The 20,259-nt window shown below is 40.5% G+C and overlaps 1 protein-coding gene across 5 annotated transcripts in view; it reads right to left on the reverse strand.

The window, feature by feature from the left end:
• KCNQ5 (potassium voltage-gated channel subfamily Q member 5) overlaps positions 1-20,259 on the reverse strand; it is a 580,339-nt gene that overhangs the window by 22,604 nt on the left and 537,476 nt on the right. The window lies entirely within an intron of this gene.

The following is a 20,259-nucleotide window of genomic DNA, read 5'->3' on the forward strand; positions in this document are numbered from 1 at the left end:
AACACGTATAAGGTCGGCCAATTGTTTTTCCCAGTATTATTCTTTCTCCTTTTCCTACAACCTAACCGATTTCACGTGGTTTGACATGACTGCCTTTCTGAGCTGTTTTCCATGGGGACATGGGGCTGCTGACACACTTTCTTCCCGGTAGAGGTGATGGATTTGTGTCCATTCACTCATGCTCTTTCGCCCAGTTCTTTTGAAACTGACAGCGAGGGTTTAAATAACAGCTGTTTGGAGTTAGGAAAGCAGTTTTTGGACATTTAATGAACTGGCCTGTATATAGAGAGCTTGGAGCCCATGGCACTGACCCCAGTCGTCCCACACCCTGAACGAGTGTGCTAAGCATTCGGATCCAAGTACACGGACTCCCTGTCGGTTACTGGACATGGGCAGCCCAGGACAGAGCTTGCTGATGACAGCACTGCCAAGGCCGAGGGCAGATTCTCAGACTGGATAAGAAAATCAGTTTCCCGTAAACCGAGCAAAATAACTTTCGGCTTCACTGCAAAGTTTGACAAAAAGGCAGGGTTACAATAAACACCAATATAAAATTAATAAGGAATAAGCATATCATTGCAACTTGGTTTTCAGCAACAGAATATTGAAAGCAGGTTAAAATTCCTGTAACAAGGAAAAGGTTAAATAAGTACTGGTAGGTTTATTTAATGGAATATTGAGAATCTGTTAAAAATGATGACTAATGACTGGAAACCTGTCACAATATATTATTAAAGAAACAATCTATATCTGGGATTAAGAATGATTTTATTTTTTTCTGCTTGGCTATATTTTCTAAAATCTCTGCAATGAACATGTATGATCCTGGTAATAAAGTAACAAAAGCGTACTCAGGAGAAAAGAGTTATGTAGCCTCCCAATACTACTGGAACCTCTTTATTTATTATTTTTATTTTTTATTTTGGCCGCACAGCTTGCGGGATCTCAGTTCCCTGCCGGAATCCTAACCAGTAGGCCACCTGGGAACTCCCCTATTTGAGCCTCTTTAAATGTTGACGTAACGAAGGGACTAAAACTACCTCCTGTCTCCTGCCCTGATTAGTGATCATCTACTACGTCATAAACGAAGGAGACTTTGCCATGGGCTGTCCTGGTTGGGTTACAGGTCCTGAAACGCTGTAGGAGGCCCGTGCACGGGAGCAGGGCTCACATCCGGGATGCAGTTGGGGGGCATCGCTCAGTTCAACGATTCACTGTGTGTTTACTCGGTTTATGGTGTGCTGGGAACAGGGTTGGTGTGGGGAGGAGATACAGATGGGTCTTCACAGCTCTCTGTCATGGTCGCTCTGGCCTTCTGACCCCAAGCCTCCTAAGTGGGTTCTCGAGAACCACCAACTCACAATAACAATCATAACAGCAACCACTCGCTGACATGTGTGCCAGGCGCTTAGACAAAGCTTCTGCACGTACTAATTTTCTTATTTACAGCAACTGTACAGGTTGGTGATGCTATGCCTGGTTTTTAGACGCTGATATCGAGGCTCCGAGAAGGTAAGCGTAATAATTAAACAGCATAAAAGTCAGGGTCCTTTTATTGTTGTGAGGTTAGTGGAAAACTTTTTCCGCAGGTAGGTGCTGTCACGATAAGCACAAAAGTAAAGATAGTGAAACTATAATGTTCGCAAGTGGAGCGGGGAACGTCCCAAACGGCGACAAGACAGTTTTCTCCCTGCCCCCGTCCTGCTCCCCAGTAAGACCTGTCTCTCTGTCGCGGTTAGCATTAGGCTGGGCAGAGGATGGGAGACATTGTATCCAAAGCCATTTTATTAGGGACTTTCATTATACCACTTATAACTTGATTATTCAAGGCATAAATCAAGCTCTCAGTCTTTAAAAAAAGTTTTTTCTTTTTGTAAGTTTGGTCAGGGCAAACTAATAGGAAATACATCTTTGCTGCCATGTGTTGAAGCAAGGGCTGAGTTAGAGAATTTTCCCCCTTATTCCAAAGCCACAAAAATGGGGTAAATGCCATCTTTCTGTTTTGTAAGTATCTTGAGATGTCCATATTCTTTCCAGTGAGGTTAATGACAATGAACTGTTCTTCTCATGATTCCTAGAGGCTTAAAACCCGCATGACCTCTGAGGCACCTGGGCGGGGCTGAGCTTCCAGCCAAGGCTGGCTCTGTGCTCTCCGCTCTCTGATCACACTGCTGACCCTCTGCCCTGGCATTTGGAGAATGTGGGTCATGGGAACAGGAGCTCACGTGAGCACCAATCTGCAAAAACCCAGTCCTGAAGGGCTGCGTGCCAGTGGCGTGCAGTGCTCCCCAAGCCGTGCTCCGTGTGGGCGAGCCTCTGTGTCTGGTAGGCTTGCCCTGTGCGTGCCCCGTCTGTGCTGGGAAGAAAGGAAGCTGAAAATACAGCCCTCTGTCTCCCCCAAGCCTCTCTGTCTCCTAGTAATTAGCTGTGTTCAAGATTTGCTTTCAAATACTTTGTTCCCCCGGTTTTGGAAACTGTATTCCATGGTTTTTGCAAAGAACCACCTGGACCTTACACGATAGAGAGGAGGTAAAGAGAAGATTCTGGAAACTTCTGCTATGTCCAAAGACCGTCTTCCTGTTCCCACTATAAATTTTGCCATCAAGATGCAGGTGTTTTCGAGAAAAATGACAGGTAGTTTCTGGTTCTTTCTCTTTGTCACCTGCTCTTACAGATTAGATTTCTTGACGAAATGATTACAATGGTTTTCAACCTTGGCTGCATGTTAGAATCACACCTCAGTACTCAGGATGGGCTGGAACCCAGGCCTCAGAGTGTTTACAAAAGCTCCCCAGAGGTGTCCATGTGCAGCCAAGAAGGACCACTGACTGGAAGTCGAAAACAGTGCCCCTGGTTTCCCCCATTGGAGCCGAGGCGTGTGTGTGTGTGACCAGTCTGCCATCGGACTTGGGCTCATCCCCATGTTTCCCCTCGCATCACCAGTGTATTTTGCACAGTTTGAGACAATATAGGTGCTTCCCAAGACAAAAGGAAACAATCACATCATAAAAAACAGAAAAAGAAATCCCTCACAAGCTGGTGACCCGGGAACAGGTTTCATCATCTTATTGTTCGGCCTGGAGGCCTCGGCTTTCTGAATTCCAGCCACTGTTTTCCACCCCTCGGCCACCTGAGACCCGCTCTGCAGGCCGTGACCCTGTTCTCTTTCAACGGAGTCACTACTGCTCTTACACACAAGAGACTCACACGTTCAGAGACAGAAATAAAATCAAACTGTCAAAACCTAGCAGAAAACATTTGTTTGTCTGTGGAGGAAACGGTAATGGCCTGATGTTTGGTCACTAAGAGGAATTATAAAGGAGACAGCTGACCGCTTTGGTCATGAAGACAGAAAATGTTACCACCTGAAATGACCAAATTATAATGCAAAGAAAAGTCCTGATTAGGAAAAAACTGAAAGGTATAAAAAAGCTTAATATTTATAATGTATAAGAAGCTTATTTGAATGGATCACAATCCAAAATATGAATGTATTATACAAATAGGTCAGTCAGGAAAGACCACCAGTAGCAAAAAATGATAGAAAACTTTTCAACCTAACTAGAAATTTAAAAAAAAATTAAAATTATTTGAAAGTATGGACTTATACTTATTTAGTAGCAAAAGAATAATAACTAATACTAACAATTGAGGTGACTCTGGTATACTTTGACATTGCTAGTGACAATGTAAATCAGAACAAAGTTTTATGGCAACAAAAGTTTAAAAAAATTTAAAACCAACTATCTTATAATTTTACACCAGAAAAGTTATCTTTGGAAAATAATTTCAAAAAGAAAATAAAGATAGCTTAATGTAATAATTTTTATTGCATCATTGCTTATTGTACAGAGATAGTTATATAAATTTCAATGTCCCAAAGTAGGAAACTGTAAATTATACTATTTGACCATGCTGATGTACTACACAGCTACAAAAATGATAATTATGAAGAGTACATGGTAGTATGAAAGTATTTTTAAGTGTTCAGTAAAATTAAAATATGAAACCAAATACTCACGTTGATTAGAACTATATACCATGATATATAAAAAGAAAAGCAGCTAGAAGTAGAAAACCAGCTAGAAGTGAATATATAAAAATGAAATTAGCTGTATCAGGGCATGAGCCTATAGATGATTTACATTACTTTTATTGGGTTGGCCGAAAAGTTCGTTCAGGTTTTTCCGTAAGATGTTCCTTAAGGAATTTAAAGATTTTTTTCCATCACAAAAAAATATGTTTTTTGAAATAGAGTATTTGAAAAATAGGAAAACAATTAGAACGAAGAAAATAAAATCTTCCCAAGTTGCACAACTTAAAGAACTACTGTAATATGTTTCTTATAGTAAAAATGTGAAAGCTACAAGTTCGCAATACATTTTAGGCATTTAAATGGACCACGTAATGATTCTATTCCACTGTGCTATAAGGAACACACATTAAAAAGTCAACTATCAATGGTGGTGATAACTAATTTATTACAACCTGTTATGAAGTATAATTGATTTTCCAATTCTGCTGCTGCTTGTCTTTCAATTACCTTTTCCCCACTATCATTTCCGATACCTTAAATATCATCTTAAATTTACAGTCTCCACTTCAGCCATGCGCTAGTTCAAAGGCATCTCCTTTAATCCAGCTGAGTTTACAATAACTGCCTGGGTCCTGATGCAGCAGCACGATATTATTTTGCTACGTCCTTGTTTGGGGACTTTCCTTCTGTTCTGTGCTGGGTGCTGCTGTGTCCTCAAGACACTAATAAGAAACCCAGAAAAATACTCCAGATAATATATTTTTTGTTCTAGACTTTTGCCTTTTCAAATAGCTTTTATTTAACTTTGTTTTTCTCTCATTATGACAGTAATGCATGCTTCTCCTAGAAATTTTGAAAATTCGAATTTTAAATTAAATCATGGAGAATGAGTAAAGGTTTTTGTACTTCTAACACTCGGGCAAATCCTATTAAATTTAGGCCTCTTCCCTTCCAGTATCTTTCTTTGCATCAACTGATGTTTAACGTCAAAGTCAATTTCTCAACACCGATTAGAAGTTGTACATCTCTGGTTGCCATCGCGGGGACTTTGCTTTGATAGCTGAAAAGCCCTTATTCAGCCTCATCTTATCATATGGCTGTTTCATCTCATGCTCCAGCTACACCGGACGATGAACAGTTCCTCAAGGTGCTGTCTAAGCATTATTACCTTTGGCTACTCTCCCAAGGGCTACACTCTACACATCCCCTTTCCATTTTTTTTTTCCTTTCTTTTTGGCTGGCAATCCGCGGGTGCTGAATTTGCAGTAGACAGATGATTATATGCATAGAGCACCACAAAAGCAAGAGCACCCCAAAATGAGAAGAACATCGGAATCTTTACAACAAATCACCTCCATTTCAGCATGCGTATAACTCTTGCGCCGTGATGAAAACTAGAATTTTATTTTGCGGTTTAGCAATTCCTGTTGATTTTGAGTTATCCAAAGCCAAGAGCATGAGGGCAGTAGGACAGAGTTCAGAGCCTCAGATCCAGCTTTCCAGACACAAGCCTTTTGAGTCTGTGGCCTCCGGAAAATGCAGCCTAACCCCCAAGACTGACTCAGCCCTGTCCTCCTGTTCTGCATACGTATCTCTTATATTTGTTGTTTACAACCCCTTTCCTTGGCAGACAGCGAGCTGCGAGGGCAGGGACCACCTCCTTCATCCACGTATCCATCTCCCCTGTATCTCCTCATGCATGGACCTACCACCCCCAGAGCCCTGACGGTGCACGTTTGCTTCGTGAGTGAAGCATTTCCCCTTGACTTCAATAAAGTCTGGATGTAGGATTTTAGGACTGGATGTAGGACCTTCGTTCATTCAGTCCTTGTGTGTGAGATGGCTTACAAAGATGAGCTGTAATTTAAAATATTACACTGCCAGACTGGAAATATTGCGCTCATTTCACACAAATGAAGGAGCTGCAGCTCGGAGTGAAAAATGATGTAAGTGGGGCTTTTAAAATGGGGCCAGAGCAGCCATCCCGGAGGAGCTGCCTTGCGTCCTGTTTTCTGACCCTGTGAACTGGGCCAAACTGCCAACATCCCAAGAAGTCAGCAAGAATGAGAAGACCGTGTTGAAGGGACTGATGAAAATGAACCTCTACCTGGTGACCACTTTGCCGGACTCATCAGTGAAGTGCAAATCCAATAGCTTTACTTATCAGCACCGGTGGACTCTTAAGAGCAACCTGTCTCATCTTCCTCTTACTTGTTTCATTAAAAACCCTGATTCCCTCTCCTGTAATAGGGACACTATTTGTGTTTCTACCCCAATACATGTACCCCAAATTGCAATTCTTTGATCCCAAATAAATGCTTTTGCCTCTTGAATTGGTTTCCTGTTTTTTTTAGGTTGATATCAGTGAGCTTAGATGACCTGCCCAAGATACAGGTTATTAGGGTACAGCAGTCCTTTGAACACTGAGATCGTGCCTCCCTGTGCACAAATCTCCCCGTGTTTTGCAGAGTAAAAGCTTGAGTCTTCAGAAGGCCTGCAGGGCACTGTGTGCCGCCCCTTCTCCCACCTTCCCATCAGGGCTCCCCTCTCTCTGTTCCCTCCAGGCCCCCCGGCTGCTCTGCGCGCCGTGCACCTCTCTCCCTAGGGCTCCCTCTGGGGATGCTCCCTTCCAGATGGCCTGTGGGCTCCGTAGCAGCTGAGGCCTCTGCTCAGTGTCTGTTCTCCAAGAGAACGACCAGGACTCCCTTACCCAAGGCCAAGAGTGTCATCTTGTTCTCTGATGTATCTCAAGCGCCTGGAACAGAGTGCCTAGAACAGGGTAAGCAAACTAGTATTTACTCAGGGAACCAGTCAGGGTGAGTGATACCCGTCTGCTCCATCTCTCTGATCGATCACAAAGTTTAATGCACTAGCTAACCTCTGGATTTAGCCTTATCGGTTTCTCTTTTACTGTTTTTTTTTTTTTGTTGTTGTTGTTGTTTGTATGTTTTGGTGATCTTTCATGACCAGATATATACTTTGAGATCTTACTGTGGAAAAAAGATCCAATTTTTCCTCAAAGTGTTTAATTTTTATAGGATTTAAAAATAGGATTTCCCCCCAGTGGTCCATGAAAATATTTAAGAGGCAAAATAAGTTTAAAGTAAAAGCATGAATAACTTCTATAGTAGAACTCAGGAAATACTTGTTGAATAAATATGGTACACTGCACTTTACTTTTAGGTTGACACACAACCTGTAGGTCCACTTTAAATTCTTGAGTCTGTAAGTTTACAATTAGTAAATAAGAGAAGAATTTTAACATCAGTACAAGAGCAGGAGGGCCCTCTACCCACATCCTCCGTATAAATATAATAAAACCCATCCTGACTTACTTTCCTCTTCAGGAACAATGTATACTAATGGAAATGTCAATATATTACAGTGAGATACAGTGTAACTTCATAAATCACTTTTGGATACTCACTCCCCTGTGCGTTTCCAAATGTGACCTTTAATCCAGTGCTTTCCAGTGTTAGCACAGCAGGGACAAAGGGTGAGATTTCAGTCATGTGACCATTGTTCACTCAGTTCTGAATCTTAGAAGGTTTGGAGGAAACAGCTTAAAAGTTAGTTCTCATTAAGAATTAGGAAACCATCTCACTGAATTCTGATAAAAATAAAATATAATGCTATAAGGAAATTTTTGATCCATCTGTGAACATTTTCTCATGAATTTTTTTTCTAGGCTGTAGAATTAAAATGCTATAGTACTAGGGAAAAAATTCTGAAAAATAAATATTTGTTTTTATTGAAAAGAAGTCCCACTATTCATATCTGTGGCCTCTACTGGTTTCAAAATAAAACATCCTTTTGAGTTTTTAAAGCAATATTCTAGTTAAAGAGCTACTTTTAATATTTTGAATGGGTAATTGTATTTTCCGGTGTATTTTTACCAAAGCAGATGTAAATGTAAGCACAATTGAAGATTATAGATTGATAGAGACTGCATAACTCAGCTGTGCTTGCTGTTTATTTTATTTTTTGGTGTTGTGACATTCTCTATGTGGAGCAGAAAATTTGGGACCCAAAATACAGTTGTGGTACCCATAACAGAAATGAAGAGGTACAATCAAATACACTATCAGGGGAAGTGCAGCTGACCTTTTTTTTTTTTTTGCCAATAAAGAGTTAGATCTAGATTATCCTGTGACTACCACATTCTAAAAAAGTGGCTCTATATACCATGAAAACTCCCTCAGCTCCTTAGAAGACTTTCACAGTAAAGAGAAAATACAACTGGCCTTTGACTGGACTTGACAACTTTGCTGTTGGCATGGCCTAGCATCAGTTTCCAAATCTGCTTGACTTTTAGACACAATGAGAAATACACTTGCTGTTGTGATCTAGTGTGCGCGCGCGCGTGCGCGCGCACACACACACACACACACACACACACACACACACACACACACACACACGATAGAAGCTGCCCTGTAGGTTAAGACGGTAGAATGAACATACACATCTAATCTTGATACCTCTGAAAAGCTCACTAAAACTATAGTGATGATACGTTTTAAAAAGACTTAAACACATAAAAGGATAGAACAGGAGGGGAGGCAGCAACAACATAATCTTGAAAGTAGGAAAGCAGCTGGGCAAGTGAGGTAGCCGACTGGCTGGCACCAGAGAGAAAACCCCAAGCCAAGGCTGGGAAAAGCCGAGAAACAACAAAATTCACACTTCAGACAAGTCAGGGCAGCACTCGGTCCCTGCGGGGCGACTCACTGGAGGGAGGTTGTGTGCACCCTGCCTGCAGCCTTGGGCAGGACTCTGCTCCTTTCCCAGCAGGGTTCTGGCTGGGGGGCTTCGGACGAGGGGTCCTCAGGCATGGGTTCCAAGTGACCATATACAGCTTGAATGCTGAGAACCCACTAGCGCCCGGTCACCATCTCAACAATGGCAGCAGGACCTGTACCTCCAGGTAGGAGTCTGGAGAAGACCTCTCTGGGAGTCTGACCGGCCCAAGAAGAAACAGCTGAAGGTCCTGACCCCAGAGGTGTCCCAGGAAACAGCTGACCCAGATCCACCCATGGGGAAGGTCAAGCTGACCGCCCCCGGCCACATGCTCAGAAGTTCCAGTCACCCTTGTCGGATCCCACACTTCTCTGCGAGGAGACACCCAAAGTTTACTAAATGCCTGAGGAAATCATCCAGTACAAAGAGATCAAGAGCAACCCAAAACGAAGCAGAAGAAAACACTGTTATTAACATCTTCACAGAGATAAAGCAAGGTCCTACATCTGTGCAGCAAAAACAGGAAGCTAAAATAGAGGGACACAGTAAACAATCACAACGACAATAAAGAACCTTAGAAATGATAGGTTTGGAGGATAAAGTTGGCCAGAACTCCCCCAAAACAGAACAAAAAGACAAAGAGGTAGAAAATGGGAGAAAAAAGAAGAAAGTCAGATGGCCGGTCCCCAAGCCCTGCCTCTAAATAATGAATTTCCATGAGACAACAGAGAAAATGAAGGGAGGAGGTCATTTAAAAAAAAAAACAACAAAACATTCTAGAACAGAAGGTCACAAATTACCAGTTTGAAATGACCCCCTGAGTCCCCACTATAGTAGATAAAAATACATCTGTGCCCAGGAAAATCATTATGAAAATTCACAACACTGGGGACAAAAGTGGATCGTACAAAGTTCCAAATGTAGGACAGGCAACATCACACCGTTGGTTACGTACAAACATCAGGATGGCTTTGGACTTAACAATCCTGAAAACAAGCACACCAGGGTACAATGCTTTCAAAATTCCAAAGTGACGTGATTTCTGGCCTAAAATTGTATACCAAGCCAACCTATCAAGCAACATGAAGATGGAAAAAAGCCATTTTCTGACATGCAAGATCTCCAAAAAAATTTGCTTTCCTTGTACTCTTCCTCAGGAGTGTTCTGGAGGACGCACCCCATCAAAATGGGGATGTAAATCAAGACAGAGGACGAGCCGGCGCAGGAGACACGGCTCAGGATGAGGGTGAAGGAAACCCTGGGTGGTCGCCGTGCGCCAGGCGGAGACGCTTCCGTCCATGTAGGACCGGCGTGACCCATGCGCAGGCAGGTTGTTGGAGGTCAGCAATATGCCTTCCATCACAGGGGCTAAATCAAGAAAGACAAAACCATACGCCCCTGTAGGCTGGGAAGGCAATCTAGAACATCAAAACGAAGCCAGAAGCTGATGTCTGTGCAGCAGGCTTGCTGAGCAGCCGGCCCGGCTGAGAGGAGGGGGGCGTCTCCAAGAAACACCACCATGGAACTGGATCATTGAACTGACACAACTGACCTTGTGAACAGTTTTACTGACAGATTATTGCAAGATGTGGGAAGAACTATGAAAGCAACAACAGCAAGAAATAGGCCTTTATTTACTACCGGAAAAACAAACAGTAGTAGTACAATATAATACGTATAGGTATAATGTAGACCCTGAATTCTGACTTATCAAAAAATTACAAAACCTAGATTGGAAGGATGGGAGGGTCTGCAGAAGGTAAACAGTGAAAAAAGAGCTAAATCTTCATTTACTAGAATTTTAAGTTAATAGAAAATGTTCAGAATTGATTAATCAGAAGTTAGCTGTATGCACATACTATTGAAAAAATACAGACATTGGTTAAGTATTAGAAGAAACAACAGAAAAACAGAAATGGTTGCTTCTGGAAAGAAATCCTGGGAGGTGGAGTGGGAGAGCTGAGGCAGGGAAACATCATATTCTGATATAAAGAGTTCATATTATTTCACTTTTTATTTATTATTTTAAATTAAACTTTCAGTTTTGTTAGTTGTAACTACAAATTCAAATTTGTAATTGCGGAATCATATGCAGTTGCAAGAAATAATACCGAGGTCCTGTGTACCCTTTATTCAGTTTCCCCCAGTGATAATACCTTGCAAAGCTACAGCACAGTGTCACGGCCAGGGTGTTAACACTGATACAGTCCAGATACGGAATGTTTCCATCACCACCAGGAGTTCCCATGTTGTCCTTTTACAGCCACACTCCTTCCTCCCATCCCCTACCCGCCATGACTCCTGGCAACCACTAATCTCATTTCCATTTCTATAATTTTGTCATTTGGAGAACGTTATATAAATGGAATCATATAGTATGCAACCTTTTCAAATTGGCTTCTTTTCCACTCAGCATAATTCCCTCAAGATTCAACCAAGCTGTGCATATCAATAGCTTGTTCACCTTTGCTGCTGAATAGTACCCCTGGTACATGTGTACCAGAGTCTGTCTAACCAATTCACCAACTGAATGACATCTGGGTTGTTTCCAGTTTCTAGTTATTATGAATAAAAGATGCTATGAACACTTGTGTACAGGTTTTCTATGAACGAAAATTTTCATTTCTCTGGGATAAATGCCCAAGAATACGATTTCTTAGTCATGCTTAGTTTTATAAGAAACCACCAAACTGTTTTCCCGACCGACTGTATTATTCTACATTCCCACCAGCAACGGATAAGAAATCGTTTCTCTGCATTCTCCCCAGCATTTTGTGTTGCCATTGCTTTTTATTTTGGTTATTCTGATAGGTGTGTAGTGATATCTCCTGTGGTATCAGTTGGCATTTTCCTAATAGCAAATGAATTTAAACATCTTTTCATGTGCTTATTTGACATCTGTGTACCCTCTCCAGTGAAATGTCTGTTTTTATCTTTTGACCATTTTCTAATTCAGATTTTTTTTTTTTTTAACTCTTGAGTCTTATCTTTGTTGGACATGTGGTTTGCAGACCTTTTCCCTCAGCCTGCAACTTGTCTTTTCATCCTCTTAACAAGGTGCTTTGCAGAGCAGACGTTTTAAATTTTCATGAAGTCCACTTTGTCAATTTTCCTTTCATGGACCGTGCTCTTGGTGCTGAATCTAAGAACTTTTTGCTTAGCTCCGGATCCTGAAGATTTTCTCTTACGTTTTTTCTAAAAGTTTTGTAGCTTTATGTTTTTACGTCTATGATTCATTGTGTGTTCATCTTTATTATTTGACTTTTAAAACTAGGCAAATGTATTACTTTGGTAAAATACGAATTCTTTGAAAAAAATCTAAAAGGCTCATGAAATAATCCTGACTCCCACTACTTGTGATGCAGTCTGTTTCCTATTCTGTCCTGCCTCATCCCATCTACCCCACACCTCCCACCTTGTGAGTTTGATTTCACAACACTCACTGTAGATTGAAAAGGACTATAGACAGTCTCTTCTGCCTGGTGCAACCCCCATTTTTACTTCTCTTCATTATTTCTTCTTTTCTAACTTCTCCATCATCAGTTCTCTCTCAGATGTTTAAAAAAATCACCCACTGCTCTTTGGCACGAAAGATAAAAACTCTTTTTTTGTCCCTTTCACGCCCTTCCCCGCCAGGTGGCACACAGAAATGCGCGTAGTCTGCAGCCCACGTCTCATAAGGGCGGGCAGTGGGTGGGCTCCACACTGGCTGGGATAAGTTACAGCTTGGGAAAACGAGGGTTACTCTCATCACTTTCTCTTTGAAGTTTCTAAGTCACCTCAGAAATAGAACACTGCATCCGTATTCTTCACCAAACTACATCCTTGATAACTTCCTAAAATATGATTTATCTCAAATTTCAGTGCAAACGTAGCACACGGCTGATTACTCCCAGGCAGGTAAAACATACCACACACAGTGCCTGCCGACCACGGGAAACCTGGTTGTTGGAATTCAGTCAAAATGGTAATCTAACCGTGTTTAGCAAACACACTAACCAGCACCCTCGCAATTTGGAAAACCAGAATTTTATTTTTTTTGTTCTCAGTCTTGCTAATTAGCAACATTCAGAAATACTAATTCACACTAATGAGGGATCTATTATGTAAGACACTACTGCACTTGAGCACTTTCTCTGTAAGACCAAAGACCCCACTCACGCTGACTGAGTAGATAATTCATGCACTATCAGCATCTTAACTTATGTTAATTATGGTGTGAATTTCTCTAAGATCCTCTATTAGGGATTGTCAATTAACCTTACTTACTGGCTAGCAGAAATGCTGGCAAAAATTCATGGATGGTTCCTGACACTTAATTAAAAGGAGTCTTTCTGTTTTGAGTGATGATATGAAGCATTGGAGAGTGTTCAAAAATAACTGACATGGTCTCTAGGCTAAAATTGCTGATCACACCATAACAATGCCTAGTAACTGCCTAGTAAAGTACTTAAAAAATTATTGTGAATCGCACAGGTTACTATTGATATATTCACCATCTTTATTCAAAAGGGAACACTGGAGTATGTTTTATACTTCTTTTAAGATTATTGCAACAATAAGGCAATACAGGAGTTTAGTTATCTTCTTAAAAACCACTCAAATATCTAGTTTATCGACTGTCTCAACATTCAGTGATTCAGCAATAAACACGTTTAATAATATCACACTCTGGGCTTCAGTGATGCATCTCATTTGTGTGGGGGGCTTTTTACAATACCAAAGCAATTTCTATAAAGAGGTGCAATGAACTGTCTCCTGACTAAATAAATATTAAATCATTTATTTGGTCATTATCTGTTAATTATCCATTCGCGATAAATATTTTCTCAGCAACTATTATGTGCCATGTACTGTGCTGTCATATAGTAAATCAATGCCTCTCTTCCAGAACAAACGCATTATTTCTGTCACCTTTAATAAAGGCAATGATCCATGATAAAAAATAGTCTGAGATATAATAAGGATAACTTCATTCTTTCTGTGATTATATAAATTATTTACCAGGAAGTCTCCTAAAACTCACTCTAAGGAATAAAGAAAGAAAGTTTGTGTGAACATATAGCTTTTAAACTTCCATTTACCGTTGACAGAAATTGCCATCCAGTGCTGGAAGAAAGGAAGATGAAAACATGCAAATTAATCAAGCCCAGGACTTTAACTCATTAAAATCAATGCAGAAATTAGCATTAATAAATTAACAAATAATAACAATACATTCAATGTACTGAGTACCTGTTCTGTGCCAGACAAGAATATTACACACATTACATCTCACTAGTGCACAAACAATCCTATTAGGGAGGTTTTATTCCTGCTACTTTATTCTATTTCATTTCTTTGGCCGCATGGCAAGGCTTGTGGGATCGTAGTCCCCTAACCAGGGGTCCTCAGCAGTGAAAGTGCGGAGTCGAGTCCCAAGCACTGGACCGCCAGGGAATTCCCTCCTGCTGCTTTAGGAAGAGAGAAGGAACTCAAGCACAATGAGGTTAGGTCACTTGCCTCCTCCCCAACTACCTTGTGGGGGAAGTGGGATTTGAAACAAGCTCCCTTTTATTCCCAAACTGTGTTTTTAACCACTGTGTTGGATTAATTTAATTTTCATAAAAAATTTCCTGAGAACTCACCATACTGAATTGAAAACAAATACATAAATAGTCACAGCTTTGTGAAAACATTTTTTTTTCACTCATAGACACAGAGATCGACTTTTGTAGACTTTCATAGTTCTGCCGGTAAGTGATCTCCGTGCGTGCAATAAAAGCAAGGCAAATTCATAGTCCAGCAGGACTGCCTTTATTAGAACGAACGTTCCGGTAATCCTAGCACAGCCAAGTGATTATAAGAAAGCAAAGGCCAACCACTGAGACAATCGCGGGTCCAGCCTGCCGGCACCACCCCAGCTGGCCTCCTCGTACAGTAAAATAACTGAACCAGGTCAAATTGGAAGAGGCTGATGGATGGCTCCTGCTATTCTAGACTAAGACAGACAGTACGTCACCTTAGGGAGAAACATTCTGAAACATGGCAAAGTGACTTAAAAGAACTTACTGAATCTTATCTCCAAAAAGATGAGCTCTGTCTCCTTTGAACCATATTCAGAGACATCTGACCACAGTCAAACAGTCATGATTTGCAGTGGCCCAACAAACTGCAGAATTACAAATCTGCACTATTCATTAAACAATTCTGTTGGGGAGTTCAAAAGAGATCTGGTAAACTATTCCCCAACTTTCAATTCTTATTAGGCTAGCAGCGATACTGCCAGGAAATGACAACGTGTTGACATTGGTACCATTTGGGTGAGCTTGGCCAGAGATGGCAACGTTTAAGAGTGGCCTTTCAAAAAATAATGGGAATTACTGATGTGTTACCTTGATGCTTGAAGGGGTGGGAAACAATACTTATAGATTATGTAATGACTAAGGGAGCATGGCTTGAGCAGACAGGCCATATTAATTGGAAAAGAAGATATCAAATCGTTTGACTAACACTACACTTATAGCTGATTTATTCCACATTTCATGCATTCACTCATTCGTGATGTGATGTATGTGAAAGACATCTGCTAAGCAGCATGGTAGGACAAGAAGAGCTTTGGAATCATGCCTAAGCGCGATTCCAAACCCCAGCTCTGTATTTAGATTGAGGTACGTGGGCAAGTTATTTACATTTTCTGGGTCTCAATTTTTTTATCTGCAAAACAGCTGTGTGGGTGTTGAAGGAGCTAACAGATGGAAAATGCCTAGATGATTGGAATAGTATTGCCGATCGCTGGAACAAAGCTGGAGCCGTCCATAGGGGTGAATGGGGGACCGCTGACGCCAGAAATAACAGTCTCCTACACTGCTGTTGCAACAATATTCTTTAACAGAGGACTATCATTACCTACAGAGGAGCTGACAAGTGCTTTGGTGCATAGAAAACTACATCTCTTTATTCAGATCTTTACACTTGCATTCTTCCCAGGAGCAACATGGCTTTTTCTTCAGCTTTTGTCAATCACACCCATTAATGAATGCTTTTTAAAGGGTTGCAGACAGTAGGTTGCATGCCTCCCCCTGCATCTTCTGCAGTGATTTTAACGATGGCAGTTGGTGGAAAAGAGCCATGTGGCTGATAGGGTCTTGGTGCTCCAGCTGGGTGTCAGGACTGTGCCTCTGAGGTCGGAGAGCCGAGTTCTGGACATTGGTTCACCAGAGACCTCCTGGCTCCACATAATGTCAAACGGTGAAAGCTCTCCCAGAGATCTCCATCTCAACGCTAAGACACAGCTCCACTCAACGACCAGAAAGCTACAGTGCTGGACACCCTATGCCAAACAACTAGCAAGACAGGAACACAACCCCACCCATTAGCAGAGAGGCTGCCTAAAATCATAATAAGATCACAGACACCCCAAACACACCACCGGACGTGGTCCTGCCCACCAGAAAGACAAGATCCAGCCTCATCCACCAGAAAGCAGGCACTAGTCCCCTGCACCAGGAAGCCTACACAACCCACTGAACCAACCTTAGCCACTGGGGGCAAACACCAAAAACAACAGGAACTACGAACCTGCAGCCTGCAAAAAGGAGACCCCAAACACAGTAAGTTAAGCCAAGTGAGAAGACAGAGAAACACACAGCAGATGAAGGAGCAAGGTAAAAACCCTCCAGACCAACAAGTGAAGAGGAAATAGGCAGTCTACCTGAAAAAGAATTCAGAGTAATGATAGTAAAGATGATCCAAAATCTTGGAAATAGAATGGAGAAAATTCAAGAAACATTTAACAAGGACCTAGAAGAACTAAAGAGCAAACAAACAATGATGAACAACACAATAAATGAAATTAAAAATTCTCTAGAAGGAATCAATAACAGAATAACTGAGGCAGAAGAATGGATAAGTGACCTGGAAGATAAAATAGTGGAAATAACTACTGCAGAGCAGAAAAAAGAAAAAAGAATGAAAAGAATTGAGAACAGTCTCAGAGACCTCTGGGATAACATTAAATGCACCAACATTCAAATTATAGGGGTCCCAGAAGAAGAAGAGAGAAAGAAAGGGACTGAGAAAATATTTGAAGAGATTATAGTTGAAAACTTCCCTAATATGGGAAAGGAAATAGTTAACCAAGTCCAGGAAGTGCAGAAAGTCCCATACAGGATAAATCCAAGGAGAAACACGCCAAGTCACATATTAATCAAACATATTAATCAAATATCAAAAATTAAATACAAAGAAAAAATATTAAAATCAGCAAGGGAAAAACAACAAATAACATACAAGGGAATCCCCATAAGGTTAACAGCTGATATTTCAGCAGAAACTCTGAAAGCCAGAAGGGAGTGGCAGGACATATTTAACGTGATGAAAGGGAAAAACCTACAACCAAGATTATTCTACCCAGCAAGGATCTCATTCAGATTCGATGGAGCAATTAAAACCTTTACAGACAAGCAAAAGCTAAGAGAATTCAGTACCACCAAATCAGCTTTACAACAAATGCTAAAGGAACTTCTCTAAGCAGGAAACACAAGAGAAGGAAAAGACCTACAATAACAAACCCAAAACAACTAAGAAAATGGTAATAGGAACACACATATCAATAACTACCTTAAATGTAAATGCATTAAATCCTCCCACCAAAAGACATAGACTGGCTGATGGATACAAAAACAAGACCCGTAAATATGCTGTCTACAAGAGACCCACTTCAGACCTAGGGACACATACAGACTGAAAGTGAGGGGATGGAAAAAGATATTCTATGCAAATGAAAATCAAAAGAAAGCTGGAGTAGCAATTCTCATATCAGACAAAAAAGACTTTAAAATAAAGACTATTACAAGAGACAAAGAAGGACACTACATAATGATTGAGGGATCAATCCAAGAAGAAGATATAACAGTTGTAAATATTTATGCACCCAACATAGGAGCACCTGAATACATAACACAAATGCTAACAGCCATAAAAGGGGAAATTGACAGTAACACAATCATAGTAGGGGACTTTAACACCCCACTTTCACCAATGGACAGATCATCCAAAATGAAAATAAATAAGGAAACACAAGCTTTAAATGATACATGAAACAAGATGGACTTAACTGATATTTATAGGACATTCCATCCAAAAACAACAGAACACACTTTCTTCTCAAGTGCTCATGGAACATTCTCCAGGATAGATCATATCTTGGGTCACAAATCAAGACTTGGTAAATTTAAGATAATTGAAATCATATCGAGTATCTTTTCTGACCACAACACTATGAGACTAGATATCAATTACAGGAAAAAAATCTGTAAAAAATACAAACACATGGAGGCTAAATAATACACTACTTAATAACCAAGAGATCACTGAAGAAATCAAAGAGGAAATCAAAAAATACCTAGAAACAACTGACAATGAAAACAAGATGATGCAAAACCTGTGGGATACAGTGAAAGCAGTTCTAAGAGGGAAGTTTATAGCAATACAATTCTACCTCAAGAAACAAGAAACAACTCAAATAAACAACCTAACGTTACACGTAAAGCAATTAGAGAAAGAAGAACAAAAAAACCCCCAAAATTAGCAGAAGGAAAGAAATCATTAAGAACAGATCAGAAATAAATGAAAAAGAAATGAAGGAAACAATAGCAAAGATCAATAAAACTAAAAGCTGGTTCTTGGAGAAGATAAACAAAATTGATAAACCATTAGCCAGATTCATCAAGAAAAAAAAGAAGACTCAAATCAATAGAATTAGAAATGAAAACAGAGAAGTAACAACTGACACTGCAGAAATACAAAGGATCATGAGAGATTACTACAAGCAACTATATATGCCAATACAATGGACAACCTGGAAGAAATGGACAAATTCTTAGAAGTGCACAATCTTCCGAGACTGAACCAGAAAGAAGTACAAAATATAAACAGACCAATCACAAGCCCTGAAATTGAAACTGTGATTAAAAATCTTCCAACAGGGCTTCCCTGGTGGTGCAGTGGTTGAGAGTCTGCCTGCCGATGCAGGGGACACAGGTTCGTGCCCTGGTCTGGGAGGATGCCACATGCCGCGGAGCGGCTGGGCCCGTGAGCCATGGCCGCTGAGCCTGTGCGTCCGGAGCCTGTGCTCCACAACGGGAGAGGCCACAACAGTGAGAGGCCTGCGTACCGCAAAAAAAAAAAAAAAAAAAAAATCTTCCAACAAACAAAAGCTGAGGACCAGATGGCTTCACAGGTGAATTCTATCAAACATTTAGAGAAGAGCTAACACCTATCCTTCTCAAACTCTTCCAAAATATAGCAGAGGCAGGAACACTCCCAAACTCATTCTACGAGGCCACCATCACCCTGATACCAAAACCAGAGGAAGATGTCACAAAGAAAGAGAACTACAGGCCAATATCACTGACTAACATAGATGCAAAAATCCTCAACAAAATACTAGCAAACAGAATCCAACAACACATTAAAAGGATCAAACACCATGATCAAGTGGGGTTTATCTCAGGAATACAAGGATTCTTCAGTATAAACAAGTCAATCAATGTGATAAACCATAGTAACAAACCGAAGGAGAAAAACCATATGATCAACTCAATAGATGCAGAAAAAGCGTCTGACAAAATACAACACCCATTTATGATAAAAACCCTCCAGAAAGTAGGCATAGAGGGAACTTACCTCAACATAATAAAGGCCATATATGACAAAGCCACAGCCAACATCGTTCTCAATGGTGAAAAACTGAAACCATTTTCACTAAGATCAGGAACAAGACAAGGTTGTCCACACTCACCACTATTATTCAACATAGTTTTGGAAGTTTTAGCCACAGCAATCAGAGAAGAAAAAGAAATAAAAGCAATACAAATTGGAAAAGAGGAAGTAAAGATGTCAGTGTTTGCAGATGACATGGTACTATACACAGAGAATCCTAAAGATGGTACCAGAAAACTACTAGAGCTAATCAATGAATTTGGTAAAGTAGCAGGATACAAAATGAATGCACAGAAATCTCTTGCGTTCCTATACACTAATGATGAAAAATCTGAAAGAGAAATTAAGGAAACATTCCCATTTACCATTGCAACAAAAAGAATAAAATATCTAGGAATAAACCTACCTATGGAGACAGAAGACCTGTATGCAGAAAACTATAAGAAACTGATGAAATAAATTAAAGATGATACAAACAGATGGAGAGGTAAACCATGTTCTTGGATTGGAAGAATCAACACTGTGAAAATGATTCTACTACCCAAAGCAATCTACAGATTCAATGCAATCCCTATCAAACTACCAATGGTATATTTCACAGAACTAGACCAAAACATTTCACAATTTGTATGGAAACACAAAGGACCCCAAATAGCCAAAGCAATCTTGAGAAAGAAAAACGGAGCTGGAGGAATCAGGCTCCTGGACTTCAGAGTACACTACAAAGCTACAGTAATTAAGACAGTATGGTAGTGGCAGAAAAACAGAAATATAGATCA

The sequence above is a fragment of the Delphinus delphis genome, chromosome 14 (genome assembly GCF_949987515.2).
Source record: "Delphinus delphis chromosome 14, mDelDel1.2, whole genome shotgun sequence".
Taxonomy (NCBI): Eukaryota; Metazoa; Chordata; class Mammalia; order Artiodactyla; family Delphinidae; genus Delphinus; species Delphinus delphis.